Raw genomic sequence first — 13,564 nt, 5'->3', positions numbered from 1 at the left:
TCCCTTGCATCAAAATGTTGTATTCATACACGTTTATACACGTTTATACAAGTTTATTTCATGTTGTATTCATACACGTTTATACACCTTTATTTCATGTTGTATTCATACACGTTTATACAAGTTTTCATACAGCAGCAATTTAGAGATTGTTTTTACATCATAATGAGTTATTACATCACTTGGTGAAAGCACCATGGACTAATTTAAAGATAAGTCCATCCACTTAAAACTAATCTGCGGTTCTTTCACCCAATGATATAAATATCATCATCATCATCATCATCATCATCATCATATCATTAACAACTTATCATCATAATACATCATTGTCATATAACACCTCCTCATGATCATCGTTTTCATCAATGAGACATCACATAGCAAGTTGGTCACTAGTCATAATCACAACTCCTCATCATCATCAACTCTAACACATTGTACCATATAATAAACATTGCACCTAGGACCTAGTTCTCTCTCATAGGACCTACTACCTTTTCTTAGGTAAAATAGCATAAAACAAGATAGCCCCTGACTCTCCATTATGGAGAATGGAGATTATCCTGTCTCCAATTCTTGCCTTTCGCACAATGTTGCTTCCAAGAACCTCCCTACGACTAACCATACATTTTTTCCATTCTTTGATTATCATGTCTTCACCGGTTTAGAAATTAGATATGGGCAGGTGTGATCCGTAAGATGACCTGACTGTATGTTCAAAACATCAAGGCGACCATTCTGAAACATCAGATGAGGCACACAATCCTTCGGGATTTTCTGTTGAAAAACATAGTAATAACTTCGTAGTTAGCAATGTAGTTCAGTTTTAGAAGAATTTCTGCAAAAGATGCACGGATGTCGTAATAGTAAAAATCTTAGCATGACATCTCCATGGATGTTACCGTAGTTCAACACGTGCACTAGTGTCACGTATTGACCATAATGTGGAGTTTGATAATAAATATTGTAATTCTCAAGATCAGTACAAAATGCGTTCAGATGATTTTTCTCCTGATAAGTTAATTTCGAGCCATCGGTGTAGTAGGTTCTGTCTACCATCTTCTGCACATTGTTTGAAGAATGAAAATAAGATGTCAATGAAAATAAGCTGTCAACTATTTTGAACTAAATAATATAAATTAGTTAATAACTATGTTTGAGAAACTCACATAGCAGTAGAATTGGAGGCGTATCAACAAGGACCCAAATGTCCATATTGTCTTGGTCGATGTCAGGATCACCAAGATCCATGGTGACAAGCATACCCTCATAAAAATCATGCATCTTGCAAAGTGCTTCTCAATTTGTGCAACCAAAATGGGTTATGCTCTCAGAATTGTACAGATTTACTTCAAAATCCATACCACGATGGGTCCCCGGGTGAATTTTCTTTGTTTCGAAACTTCCACGGTCTTCAAAATACATCCTCTCCAAGACATAGCATCTTGCATGGCATGGGATAAGCTAGTCGAATTGTAAAAGATGAAAATTACACGTTGAAATAGTTCAAGTCGTGCTTAATTACAAAAAAACACACTTGTCGTCGTTGCGTACCATTTCAACATCGAAGGTCTCCTTGAACTTAATGCTGAAGCGCCGATCTTCGTCTAGGTGAGGCCTGTCGCATAGAGCTCGGTCGTCGTTGCACCAGTCGCACTCCCCCGAGAGACTTTCGTCGTCCGATGATGACATTTCCTATGTTCATAATGCAAAGATTAAACTTGTGCCCGAAATGTCGTTTAGTTATCTTTGTAGAAAATCCAGGCCACTCGATATTTCTTACACATTCTAGCACAAGTCATGCCAAAATTCACGGAAAAATCCGGCATGACCTTTGCTAAAAAAGGACCTATCGAGCGCGTGAAATTTGCTGGAACGGAAATTAATCAACACTCCGGTAAAACATAGGCCACGCGGAGGTGTAAACCTGCAAACATGACCGGCCACTTGGGCAAGCACATATCCTATTTGTGCAACACAAGATATACATGTTTTTATCTATATCATATGAGCACTCAAACTTGATGGTCATTGCATTTCAATGGTTGAAAATATGAACAAAAACATTTCAAAATATCTTATAGGACTCATATTGACATGGAGATTTGGCTGGTCTACCTTGAGGTCGGAGGGGGTCGGTGACGGGGACGACGGCGAGGATGATGGAGGGGCTCCTTGATTTCTATAAAAACAAAAACCCTATAAGCTATCAACTAATCAAATGCATACGCCTTGCATAGTGGGGGTCCAATTTGAGCATTCAAAATAGGAGTACTTCTCCAATTTGAGCATTCAGTAAACAAAACCAAATCGTAAAATAAATAAGTGTTCAAATTAGCATGCATTCAATAAGCAAAACTAAATCATCTCTTGCGTCCGTACATTGTCGGATATTATCACTAATACATCTCGAATAGTATCATATATATAACATCACTAATACAACTAAAATCTTAGCGAACGATGGGTATCGGCGCAGGCGGTGGACACCAGAGATAAGGAACCATTACAGGATCATAACTCCAGTGAGATCCCTGAAGAACCTGCCAGGTATTGGAGAACCTGCCCTCAAACGCAACCATGTAGCGACGGACGTGCTCGTGCTCCTTGCTGACAGGGTGACGTACCACCTCTGCGGGGTCCTCAAGCCTTTGCACCGTCACTGGCCCACGCGACCGCCAACAAAGAAGGTTCGGCTCAACAACGGGCTGGCTCCTCACCAACCTGTGGCCCCCGGTTGCTAGCACCTTCCAGTACCAGCCCGGCGGAGCCCAGTCCCGGACACGACCCCTCTGATCAAGTAGGTGTCCCCCGCCGAGTCGACGACGAGGATGCGGGATAGGCATCGTCGATGTCGATGCGGGGATAATTGCTTTAAGTAAAAAAATAACAACAAATGTGACAAGTTCAAAATATGACATGTCTACTTCAAAACGAATCAACCTAGAATACTATTAAATATACCTAAAAATAAACTAGTTTTATTAATTTTTTTACAAAAAATAAACTAGTTCTATAGTAAAATTTTAATTCGATCATCAAATATCATATATCTAAATTTTCTTACAAAAAATAACTAGTTCTATTAATTCAACTTAACACTTACTATAAATAAAAGTAAACTAATTCTTACTAAAAATAAACTAGTTCAACTGGGTCTATTCATTTTCTTAATAAAAATACACTAGTTCTTACTAAAAATAAACTAGTACAACTAGTTCTATTAATTTTCTTACTAGAAATACACTAGTTCTATTAATTCAACTAGTTCTTACGAAAAATAAAACTAGTTCTATTAATTTTGTTAGTAATTCTATTAAACACTACTACCCTAGTTCTTAAGCATCTACAAGTACTAACTAATTAGATGAACCCTACCTAGGTACTTAAGCACCCATTGATGAACCCTAGGAATTTTACTAGAATCGCATTGATGAACTGCTTAAGTAGTTGTAGATGCTTAAGTATCTAGGTAGGGTTCATCTAATTAGTTACTACTTGTAGATGCTTAAGAACTAGGGTAGTAGTGTTTAATAGAATTAGTAAGAAAATTAATAGAACTAGTTGAACTACTTTATTTTTAATAAGAACTAGTTGAATTAATAGAACTAGTATATTTTTAGTAAGAAAACTAATAGAACTAGTTAAACTAGTTTGTTTTTAGTAAGAACTAGTTGAATTAATAGAACTAGTGTATTTTTAGTAAGAAAATTAATAGAACTAGTTGAACTAGTTTATATTTAGTAAGAACTAGTTTATTTTTATTTAAAGTAACTAGTTTATTTTTAGTAAAAAATAGGTATATGTGATTTGATGATCTAATTAAAATTTTACTATAGAACTAGTTTATTTTTAGTAAAAAGTTAATAGAACTAGTTTATTTTTAGGTGTATTTTAAAGTATTCTAGGTTGATTCGTTTTGAAGTGGACATGTCATATTTTGAACACGTCACATTTGTTGTTATTTTTTTAGTTAAAGCAATTATTCCCGCATCGACGTCGATGATGCCTATCCCGCATCCTCATCGTCGACTCGGCGGAGGACACCTGCTTGATCAGAGGGGCCATGTCCGGGACTGGGCTCCGTCGGGCTGGTACTGGGAGGTGCTACCTACCGGGGGGCGCAGTTTGGTGAGGAGCCAGTCCGTCGTTGACTCAAACCTTCTTTGCTGGCGGTTGCGTGGGCCAGTGACGGTGTGGAGGCTGAGGACCCCATGGAGGTGGTACGTCACCGTGTCAGCGAGGAGGACGGGCAAGTCTGTCACTACATGGTTGCGTTGGAGGGCAGGTTCTCCAATACTTGGTAGGTTCTTCAGGGATCTCACTGGAGTTATGATCCTGTGATGGTTCCTTCTCTTTGGGTGTCCACCGCCCGCGCCGATACCGTCGTTCGCTAGGGTTTTAACTGTATTAGTGATGTTATATGTATGATACTATTTGAGATGTATTAGTGATAATATTCGACGATTTACGGACACAAGAGGTGATTTAGTTTTGCTTATTGAATGCATGCTAATTTGAATACTTATTTATTTTATGATTTGGTTTTGTTTACTGAATGCTCAAATTGAAGAAGTACTCCTATTTTGAATGCTCAAATTGGACCCCACTATGCAAGGCGTATGCATTTGATTAGTTGATAGCTTATAGGGTTTTTGTTTTTGTAGAAATCAAGGAGCAACTCCATCATCCTCGCCGTCGTCCCCGTCACCGACCCCCTCCGACCTCGAGGTAGACCAGAGTCCTATAAGATATTTTGAAATGTTTTTGTTCATATTTTCAACCACTGAAATGCAATGACCATCAAGTTTGAGTGCTCATATGATATAGATAAAAACATGTATATCTTGTGTGCACAAATAGGATATGTGCTTGCCCAAGTGGCCGGTCATGTTTGCAGGTTACACCTTCGAGTGGCCTATGTTTTGCCGGAGTGTTGATTAATTTCCATTCCAGCAAATTTCACGCGCTCGATATGTCCTTTTTTAGCAAAGGTCATGCCGGATTTTTCCGTAAATTTTGGCATGACTTGTGCTAGAATATGTAGGAAATATCGAGTGGCCTGGATTTTCTAGAAAGATAATTAAACGTCATATTGGGTATAAGTTAAATCTTTAAACGTCATTTCGGGTACAAGTCTCCCGGGGGAGTGCGACTGGTGCAACGACGACCGAGGTCTGTGGGACAGGCCTCACCTGGACGAAGATCGGCGCTTTAGCATTAAGCTCTAGGAGAACCTTCGATGTTGAAACGGTACACAACGACGACAAGTGTTTTTTTTCATAATTAAGTATGACTTCAACTATTTCAACATGTAATTTTCATCTTTTACGATTCGACTAGCTTATCCCATGCCATGCAAGATGCTATGTCTTGGAGAGGATGGATTTTGAAGATCATGAAATTTTCGAAACAAAGAAAATTCACCTGAGGACCCATCATGGTATGGATTTTGAAGCACTTTGCAAGATGCATGGTTTTATGAGGATATGCTTGTCACCATGGATCTTGGTGATCCTGACATCGACTAAGACAATATGGACATTTGGGTCCTTGTTGATACGCCTCCAATTCTATCACTATGTGAGTTTCTCAAACATAGTTATTAACTAATTTATATTGTTTATTTCAAAATAGTTGACAACTTATTTCCATTGACAACTTATTTTCATTCTTCAAACAATGTGCAGAAGATGGTAGACAGAACCTACTACACCGATGGCTCGGAATTAACTTATCAGGAGAAAAATCATCTGATCGCATTTTATACTGATCTTGAGAATTAAAATATCTATTATCAAACTCCTCCACATTATGGTCAATACGTGCCACTAGTGCATATGTTGAACTACGGTAACATCCATGGAGATGTCATGCTAAGATTTTTACTATTATGACATCCGTGCATCTTTTGCAGAAATTCTTCTAAAACTAAACTACATTGCTAACTAGAAGTTATTACTATGTTTTTCAACAGAAAACCCGAAGGATTGTGTGCCTCATCTGATGTTTCAGAATGGTCGCCTTGATGTTTTGAACATACAGCTAGGTCATCCTAAAATCACACCTGTCCATATCCGATTTCTAAAACCGGTGAGATAATCAAAGAATGGAAAAATATATATGGTCAGTCGTAGGGAGGTTCTTGGAAGCAACATTGTGCGAAAGGCAAGAATTGGAGACATGATAATCTCCATTCTCCATAATGGAGAGTCAGGGGCCATCTTGTTTATGCTATTTTACCTAAGAAAAGGCAGTAGGTCCTATGAGAGAGAACTAGGTCCTAGGTACAATGTTTATTATGTGGTACAATGTGTTAGAGTTGATGATGAGGAGTTGTGATTATGACTAGTGACCAACTTGCTATGTGATGTCTCATTGATCAAAACGATGATCATGAGGAGGTGTTATATGATAATGATGTATTATGATGATAAGTTGTTAATGATATGATGATGATAATGATATTTATTATATCATTGGGTGAAAGAACCGCGGATTAGTTTCAAGTGGATGGACTTATCTTGTTAAGTCCATTTGAAAGTAGTCCACGATTTTTTCACCCAGTGATGTAATAACTCATTATGATGTAAAAAAATCTCTAAATTGCTGATGTATGAAAACTTGTATAAAGGTGTATGAATACAACATGAAATAAAAAAAATATAATATGGAATAATAGTAGTAGCGCGGGTTAATCCACGCTATTGCTAACGTTTAGCTTTAGCGCCGTACCTGTAGCGCCGTACCTGTAGCGCTGCCGCCCGCGCTACTGGTAGGCCTAAAACCCGCGCTACTGATAGGCTTTTCCCTAGTAGTGATGTCTCGCTATAGCTATGCAGTTTTGGCGCTCTATTGTTGTCATGTGCAATGGCGTAGCCATGATTGGCCGACGCCCCGGCCAAGAAATAAGAGCCTGCATAGCTGTAGCGAGACATCTCTGAAAACGCCATAGCCATAGCTGGGCTATAGCTATTTAAAACTTGTATGTGAGAAAGAGTGAGTGTGGAGAGTGCCTCTCCACCTCTATTTATAGGAAAACCCAAGGGGTAGGGGGCACATGAAAAAACCCAAAATGCCCACACTTTATGTCACACATAAAGGGCATAAGGGGCATAAAGGGATGACAAGTGGAGCCCCATGGAGGAGCTGCACCCTCCGTTATGTTTTTATAGCTATACAGCAGGCCAAAACGCTACTAGATTTTTTATGTATATGTATCAAAAAGTATGTACCAGAGGTATATATAGGAGCTATACAAGCTAAGCTATTATGGAACTATAAAATATAACATAGGAGGATTACAAGGTTGTTCATGTTCTATCAGTGCTTAACCTCTCTTCTTTCTTGGGCTGCAATTTCTTCTTGCTCGGACCTGCAAGATCTTTGCAGAGTTGCTGCTTCTCCCTCTAGTGCGCGGTGTGGCTGGCAAGGTCGCAGATGCACTCATCGAGACGGTGACTCATATGTGTGGCCTCAACAACGACCGCCAAACGCTCGAGCGGCGTCTACTAGCTGTCGAGTGCAAGCTGGCCAATGCTGAGGAGATGAGCGGGATAAATCGCTATGTCAAGAGCTGGATGAAGGAGCTCAAGTCCGTCGCCTACCAGGTCGACGACGTGCTCGACGACTTCCAGTACAAGGCGCTGCACCGCGAGTCTAAGGTTGGCAGGTCCACTAACCGAAAGGCACTCAGCTACATCACGCGCCACAGCCCGCTGCTCTTCCGTTTTGAAATGAGCAGGAAACTCAAGAACGTCCTCAAGAAGATCAATAAGTTGGTTGAGGAGATGAACAAGTTTGGCCTGGAGAATTCTGTCCATAGGGAGAAGCAGCAACATCCTTGCCGGCAGACGCACTCAAAACTGGATGACTGTACCAAAATCTTTGGAAGAGATGATGATAAGACGGTGATGGTGAAGCAACTGTTGGACCAACAAGATCAGCAAAAGGTGCAGGTGTTTCCCATCTTTGGGATGGGTGGTCTCGGCAAGACCACTCTTGGTAAGATGGTGTACAATGACCAAGAGGTCCAGGAACATTTCTAGTTGAAGATGTGGCACTGCGTGTCAGACAACTTCGATGCCATTGCTCTTTTGAAATCCATCATTGAGTTGGTTGTAAATAAAAGGGGCGACATGCCTAACACCATTGAGTTGTTGCCAAAGCAACTTGAGGAAGTCATTGGTCAGAAAAGATTTTTACTTGTTCTTGATGATGTATGGAATGAAGAGAAGAGAATATGGGAGGATGAACTGAAGCCACTGTTGTGTTCTGTTGGTGGACCAAGGAGTGTTATAATGGTCACATGTCGAAGCAAACAAGTGGCCTCTATAATGTGCACTGTCAAGCCCCATGAGCTAGTATTTCTTACTGAAGAAGATTCTTGGGAGTTTTTTTTCAAACAAAGCATTTAGCAAAGGTGTAGAGGAGCAACAAGAGTTAGTCAACATCGGAAGGCGTATTGTCAATAAATGTGGGGGGTTGCCTCTTGCACTCAAGACAATGGGTGGATTGCTGAGTTGAAAGCAAAAAGTACAAGAATGGAAGGTCATTGAAGAAAGTAACATTGGGGATAATGTTGGAGGAAAATATGAGGTCATGCCCATACTAAAGTTAAGCTACAAACACCTTTCATCAGAAATGAAGCAATGTTTTGCATTCTGTGCAGTTTTTCCTAAGGATTATGAAATAGAGAAGGACAGATTGATCCAACTATGGATGGCTAATGGCTTTATTCACGAAGAAGGAACAATGGGTTTAACACAGAAAGGAGAATTCATTTTTGATGAGTTGGTTCGGAGGTCCTTCCTCCAAGATAAGAAAGTGGTAGTGAAATACGGTGTCTATGATGGTAACACGCCATATAAGACAATAGTATGTAAAATGCATGACTTAATGCATGATCTAGCAAAAGATGTCAGAGATGAATGTGCAAGTACAGAAGAACTGGTGCATCATAAAGCATTGTTAAAAGATGTTTGTCATGTGAAAGTATTAGAGTCTGAAATGAAAAAGATCAATGGGTTATGCAAAGGCACAACATTCATCCGCACTTTATTAGGTACTTATTCACCATCACATAAGGATTTTGAAGAGTTGCTACATGTATCAGCATCACTAAGAGCATTACACTACCCCCCCTCCAGTTATCCTTTGCAAGGCCATAAATGCAAGACATTTACGATATCTTGACATGTCTGGATCCCACATTGTTAGGTTGCCAGATTCAATATGTGTGTTGTATAATTTGCAGACGTTGAGGCTCATGCATAGCTATATGTTGCAACAGTTACCAGAAGACATGGGAAGACTAAGAAAGCTCATCAATCTTTACCTTTCTGGTTGTTGTGGTCTCAAAAGTATGTCTACAAACTTTGGTCTACTGAACAACCTTCACATATTAACAATATTTGTTGTGGATACAGGAGATGGCCTTGGAGTAGAGCAGCTCAAAGGCTTGTCACACCTTAGAAATAGGTCGGAACTATTCAATTTGAGCAAGATAAAAAATGTGGAGAATGCAAAAGAAGCCAATCTCAGCCTGAAGCAAAATCTAAGTGAGTTGTTATTCTCTTGGGACCAAGGATTTCATGATGAGCCTAAACATGTGGAAGAAGTGCTTCAGTGTTTAGAACCTCATAGTAATATCCAAAATTTGGAGATGCGTGGATATGGTGGCCTAGAAATATCACAATGGATGAGAAAGCCTCAGATGTTTAACTACTTGAGAGAACTCAAAATTTCTGATTGCCCAAGATGCAAGAGTATACCTATAGTATGGTTCTCGGTTTCTCTGGAGACACTGGTCTTAAAGAAGATGGATAACCTAACCACATTATGTAATAACCTTTATGTGGAAGCTGGAGGATGCTGCTTCCCAAGGTTGAAGACGATGGAGTTGATTAAGTTACAAAGGCTGAAGATGTTGGCTGAAAATAGTGTGAGAGATCCCAGTGATAGCTTTGTAACTTTTCCGATGCTTGACAAGCTAAGGATTGTAGATTGCCCCCAGCTTGAAAGTATTCCAGTGACCCCCGTCATTAGGTACTTGATAATAACCGGAGTTCACAGTACTGCAGTCAGTTTAGGTTTTATGAGCATCCAATTGGGCTCTTGGCCATTTCTCGTCAGATTAAGTCTTCAGTCTAAGGAAGATATAGCCATGTTGTCTCTAAACGCAAAGCAATGCCAAAGTGACAGTCCTCTTGAAAAGCTGAAGTATTTGTATCTCAAAGGCCCCAACAGCTTGGACACAAGCTCCCGATTGTCTAGATCATGCCTTATGCCTTGGAAATGCTTTCCGTTCGTGGAAGAGCTGACAATTAATGGATACAACAATCTTGTCCGCTGGCCAACAGAGGAGCTCCGGTGCTTGGACCGTCTCCGCGTTCTGCGTATCTTTAATTGTGTTAACCTGGAGGGGGACACTTCATCGTCTGAGGAGGAGACCCTTCCACTCTCCCTGGAGATATTGGTGATTGCAGGATGCCACGGTGTGGTGGCACTGCCTTCAAACCTTGGGAATCTGCCCAAGCTGATGAGTTTCGATGTGAAATATTGTAGTGGCCTGAGAGCGCTGCCTGATGGGATGCGTGGACTAACTTCTCTTAGGACATTGAAGATTTCTCATTGTAAAGCTTTAGAGGAATTCCCGCAAGGTCTCCTGGAGCGGTTGCCGGCCCTCGAATTCTTAAGCATATGTGGATGCCCGGAGTTGGTAAGACGATGCAGAGAAGATGGGGAGTATTTCCACTTAGTCGTCTCCGTCAGATATCATCAACTTAATTTCTTATGACAGCGTCATAGAAATCCAAGCTATGAAGTAAGTCGATATACGCATGAGTGCCCTGGTAAAAATAATCAACCTCCCTTGTATTTACTATTTCTCGCATCAGACTCGATGATAACACGCCATTCTGACGCGCTGATTCGACGAACCTGCAGGTCGGAATTTCAGACTCGATGATAACACGCGGTGGGCAGCAGAGGCCCGATGGACAGACCAGCAGCAGAGGGTGGGTTCGAACCCTGACTATGACTGAGGTGCTTTGGCTGAGCTATCTTAATCTTCCGCCCCATGGATTACACAACTCGTTTGCATTGCTAGGATCCACTGATAATATCGCTGGAAGTAAATATTGTTGCTTCATCTCTACTACTTCCTGTAGCTACAACTTTGCATTTTCCTCTATCATAACATCTGCCACCCTCATAATCAACCTGATTACTTATCTGGTAACCTTCTTACGTAAGACATCCGTGAATCACTAGTCCTCTTCTACAAACCCTTTTGTCTCGGTTCTAGAGAGCTTTTAGTCCCGGTTCTCGAACCGGAACTAAAGGGTCGTTACTAAAGGTTCCCCCTTTAGTCCCGGTTCTTATACGAACCGGGACTAAAGGCCCTCCACGTGGCTGTTGCCTAGAGGTCCACCTTTAGTAAAGGATTTTTTTTGATTTTTTTTGAATTTGTTTTTGAAATATTTTCCCGATTTTTAAATTTCTGAATTATTTTAACCTCTAATCTCTAATCACCCCTCATCACTGCTCAATTTAATCTCTAATCACCCCTCATCATTCCAAATCATCTAACTTTCCGGACGGTCACCCTCAGCCTGAGCACGCTTAACTTCCCGGTCTTATTCTCCCTCGTTTTCAAGTCTGCACTTATTGTTTTTTCCTGACAATAGTAAGATGTCAATCCTATTAACCCTCAGGAGTTTAGCTTGAGCATGAAGTCACACATTTCACTGTTTGAGTTTGAAACTATTCTTCTAAAAAACAATAATTATTTAGTAACACTAATATTTCTTGAATAAGTAGTTTGACCATTGTTTGACAACAGTTTGACCATAGTTTGACCAGATTTGACCAAAATACAAAAAACTGAAAATAATTATTTAGTAACACTAATATTCTTGAATAATTATTTAGTAACACTAATACTTCTTGAATAAGTAGTTTGACCAGATTTAATGAAAATTTTAAAAAAACTGAAATTTGAGCATAACTTCTTTTCCTTTTGGAATTTGAGGATTCTAAAAATTTGCAAACCACGAACCGGTACTAATGCGGATTTTCGATTAGTACCGGTTCGTGGCACGAACCGGTACTAATGGGCATCGCACCCTTTAGTCCCGGTTTGTGGCACCAACCGGGACTAAAGGTCCCATTTGAACAGGGAGTAATGCTTGTACGGTGCCCTAGCCGCACATTAGTCCCGGTTCGTAATGCAACCGGGAATAATGCTCTTTTCTGGCCGAACCAAAGCCCTGTTTTCTACTAGTGGACTCTCTGCTCAATTTATCCCCAGCTGTGCTCAAATCAACTGAGCACACCGCGCTTCGTTCTCATGCATAAACAAATAAATACCGGAATTGCTTAAACGATGCCACTCCTACTTAAACTATAACGATTGAAAAAATGTTTCGACCATGTTTACATGTATTTGCTTCGTCTCTAATGGCTGGAGAAATTGTTTATTCAGACTTTTTTTTGCGGTGGTATTCAGACTAATGGTGAATCCGTGTCTGTGAGGATAAAGGCGGCTGCATCTCTGATCGATTCGTAAACCTATGATAGTAAGCATCTCCATTATCTCCTTTCATCATGCTCAGAAAATCGATGGATACTAAACAAATCGCCCTGCTTACAAGCCATGTTTTCGGCGTACCTGCAGGTTGGACTTTCTGAAAGCCTTCACAACATGAAGGAAGCAATGATCGATCCGGCCCCATCTTGCCTCTGTGAGTGGGCACCGCGAACCGGGGCAACCGCTGTCCTCCTCCCCGGAGCGCACGGCGAAGGGGGAGGGGCGGAGGCGCTTCGACGGTGGACCACACGACGTCGGGCGTGAAGGAGGAGATGTGGATGGAATGAAAAGAAAGAAGTATAGTTTTCACCCCCAAATCCCTCTCAATGTATCCATAACCCCCCAAAGTCAATTTTGGTATGATTTTAACCCTGAAAATGTCAAAACCGTTTTAATCAAACCCTGAATGGTTTAGTGTCACATCAGAAGCGGTTTTGCAATTTGGATTGTGATTTGGCGCATATGTGTTGGTGACGTGGCAGTTGGTCGAGCGGTTAAGTTCTGGTGTTCCCTTGTTCGCCTTGTTCCCATGTTCGCCCGAAGCAGAAGCACCGCAGCCAGCCATCGTCGTCGCTGCCACCGCCGCCACACCCACACCCCCACCACCATCTCCGTCAACGGCTGTCGTCGACCACCGCCGTCGACTGCCGACGTCAATTGTTGCCCCCTGGTCGTCGATTTCGCAAGGGATAAAGCAAGCGTGCGGCCGCCCAAGTTGTCAGGGCTGCGCCGCCGTCGATGGCGGTTAGGGCGCCGTCGTCGACCGTGGTGACTCCATCTCCATTGGATTGAAGCTATGGCCGCAGGTATGTTCGTCCGTCAAGCAGCTGTTCTTCCTGCTTCGTGGCAACATGTGTGGTTGTTCCTGATGTTGTTCTTATATTTGAAAAAAGGCTCTATTTTGTGGATGATCGCCAGATCTTTTCGGAAAAAGTAGGTTCTTTTATATAGATTCATTGATGATTGGGT

The 13,564-nt window shown here is 41.1% G+C and overlaps 1 pseudogene; it reads left to right on the top strand.

The window, feature by feature from the left end:
• The first annotated feature begins 7,340 nt into the window (after positions 1–7,340).
• Positions 7,341–10,801, top strand: LOC123153009 (disease resistance protein RGA2-like; annotated as a pseudogene).
• The last annotated feature ends 2,763 nt before the right edge of the window (positions 10,802–13,564 follow it).

The sequence above is a fragment of the Triticum aestivum genome, chromosome 7A, assembly GCF_018294505.1.
Source record: "Triticum aestivum cultivar Chinese Spring chromosome 7A, IWGSC CS RefSeq v2.1, whole genome shotgun sequence".
Classification (NCBI taxonomy): Eukaryota; Viridiplantae; Streptophyta; class Magnoliopsida; order Poales; family Poaceae; genus Triticum; species Triticum aestivum.
The sequence above is the reverse complement of the archived record's forward strand: the minus strand, read 5'-3'. Positions and strand labels throughout refer to the sequence as shown.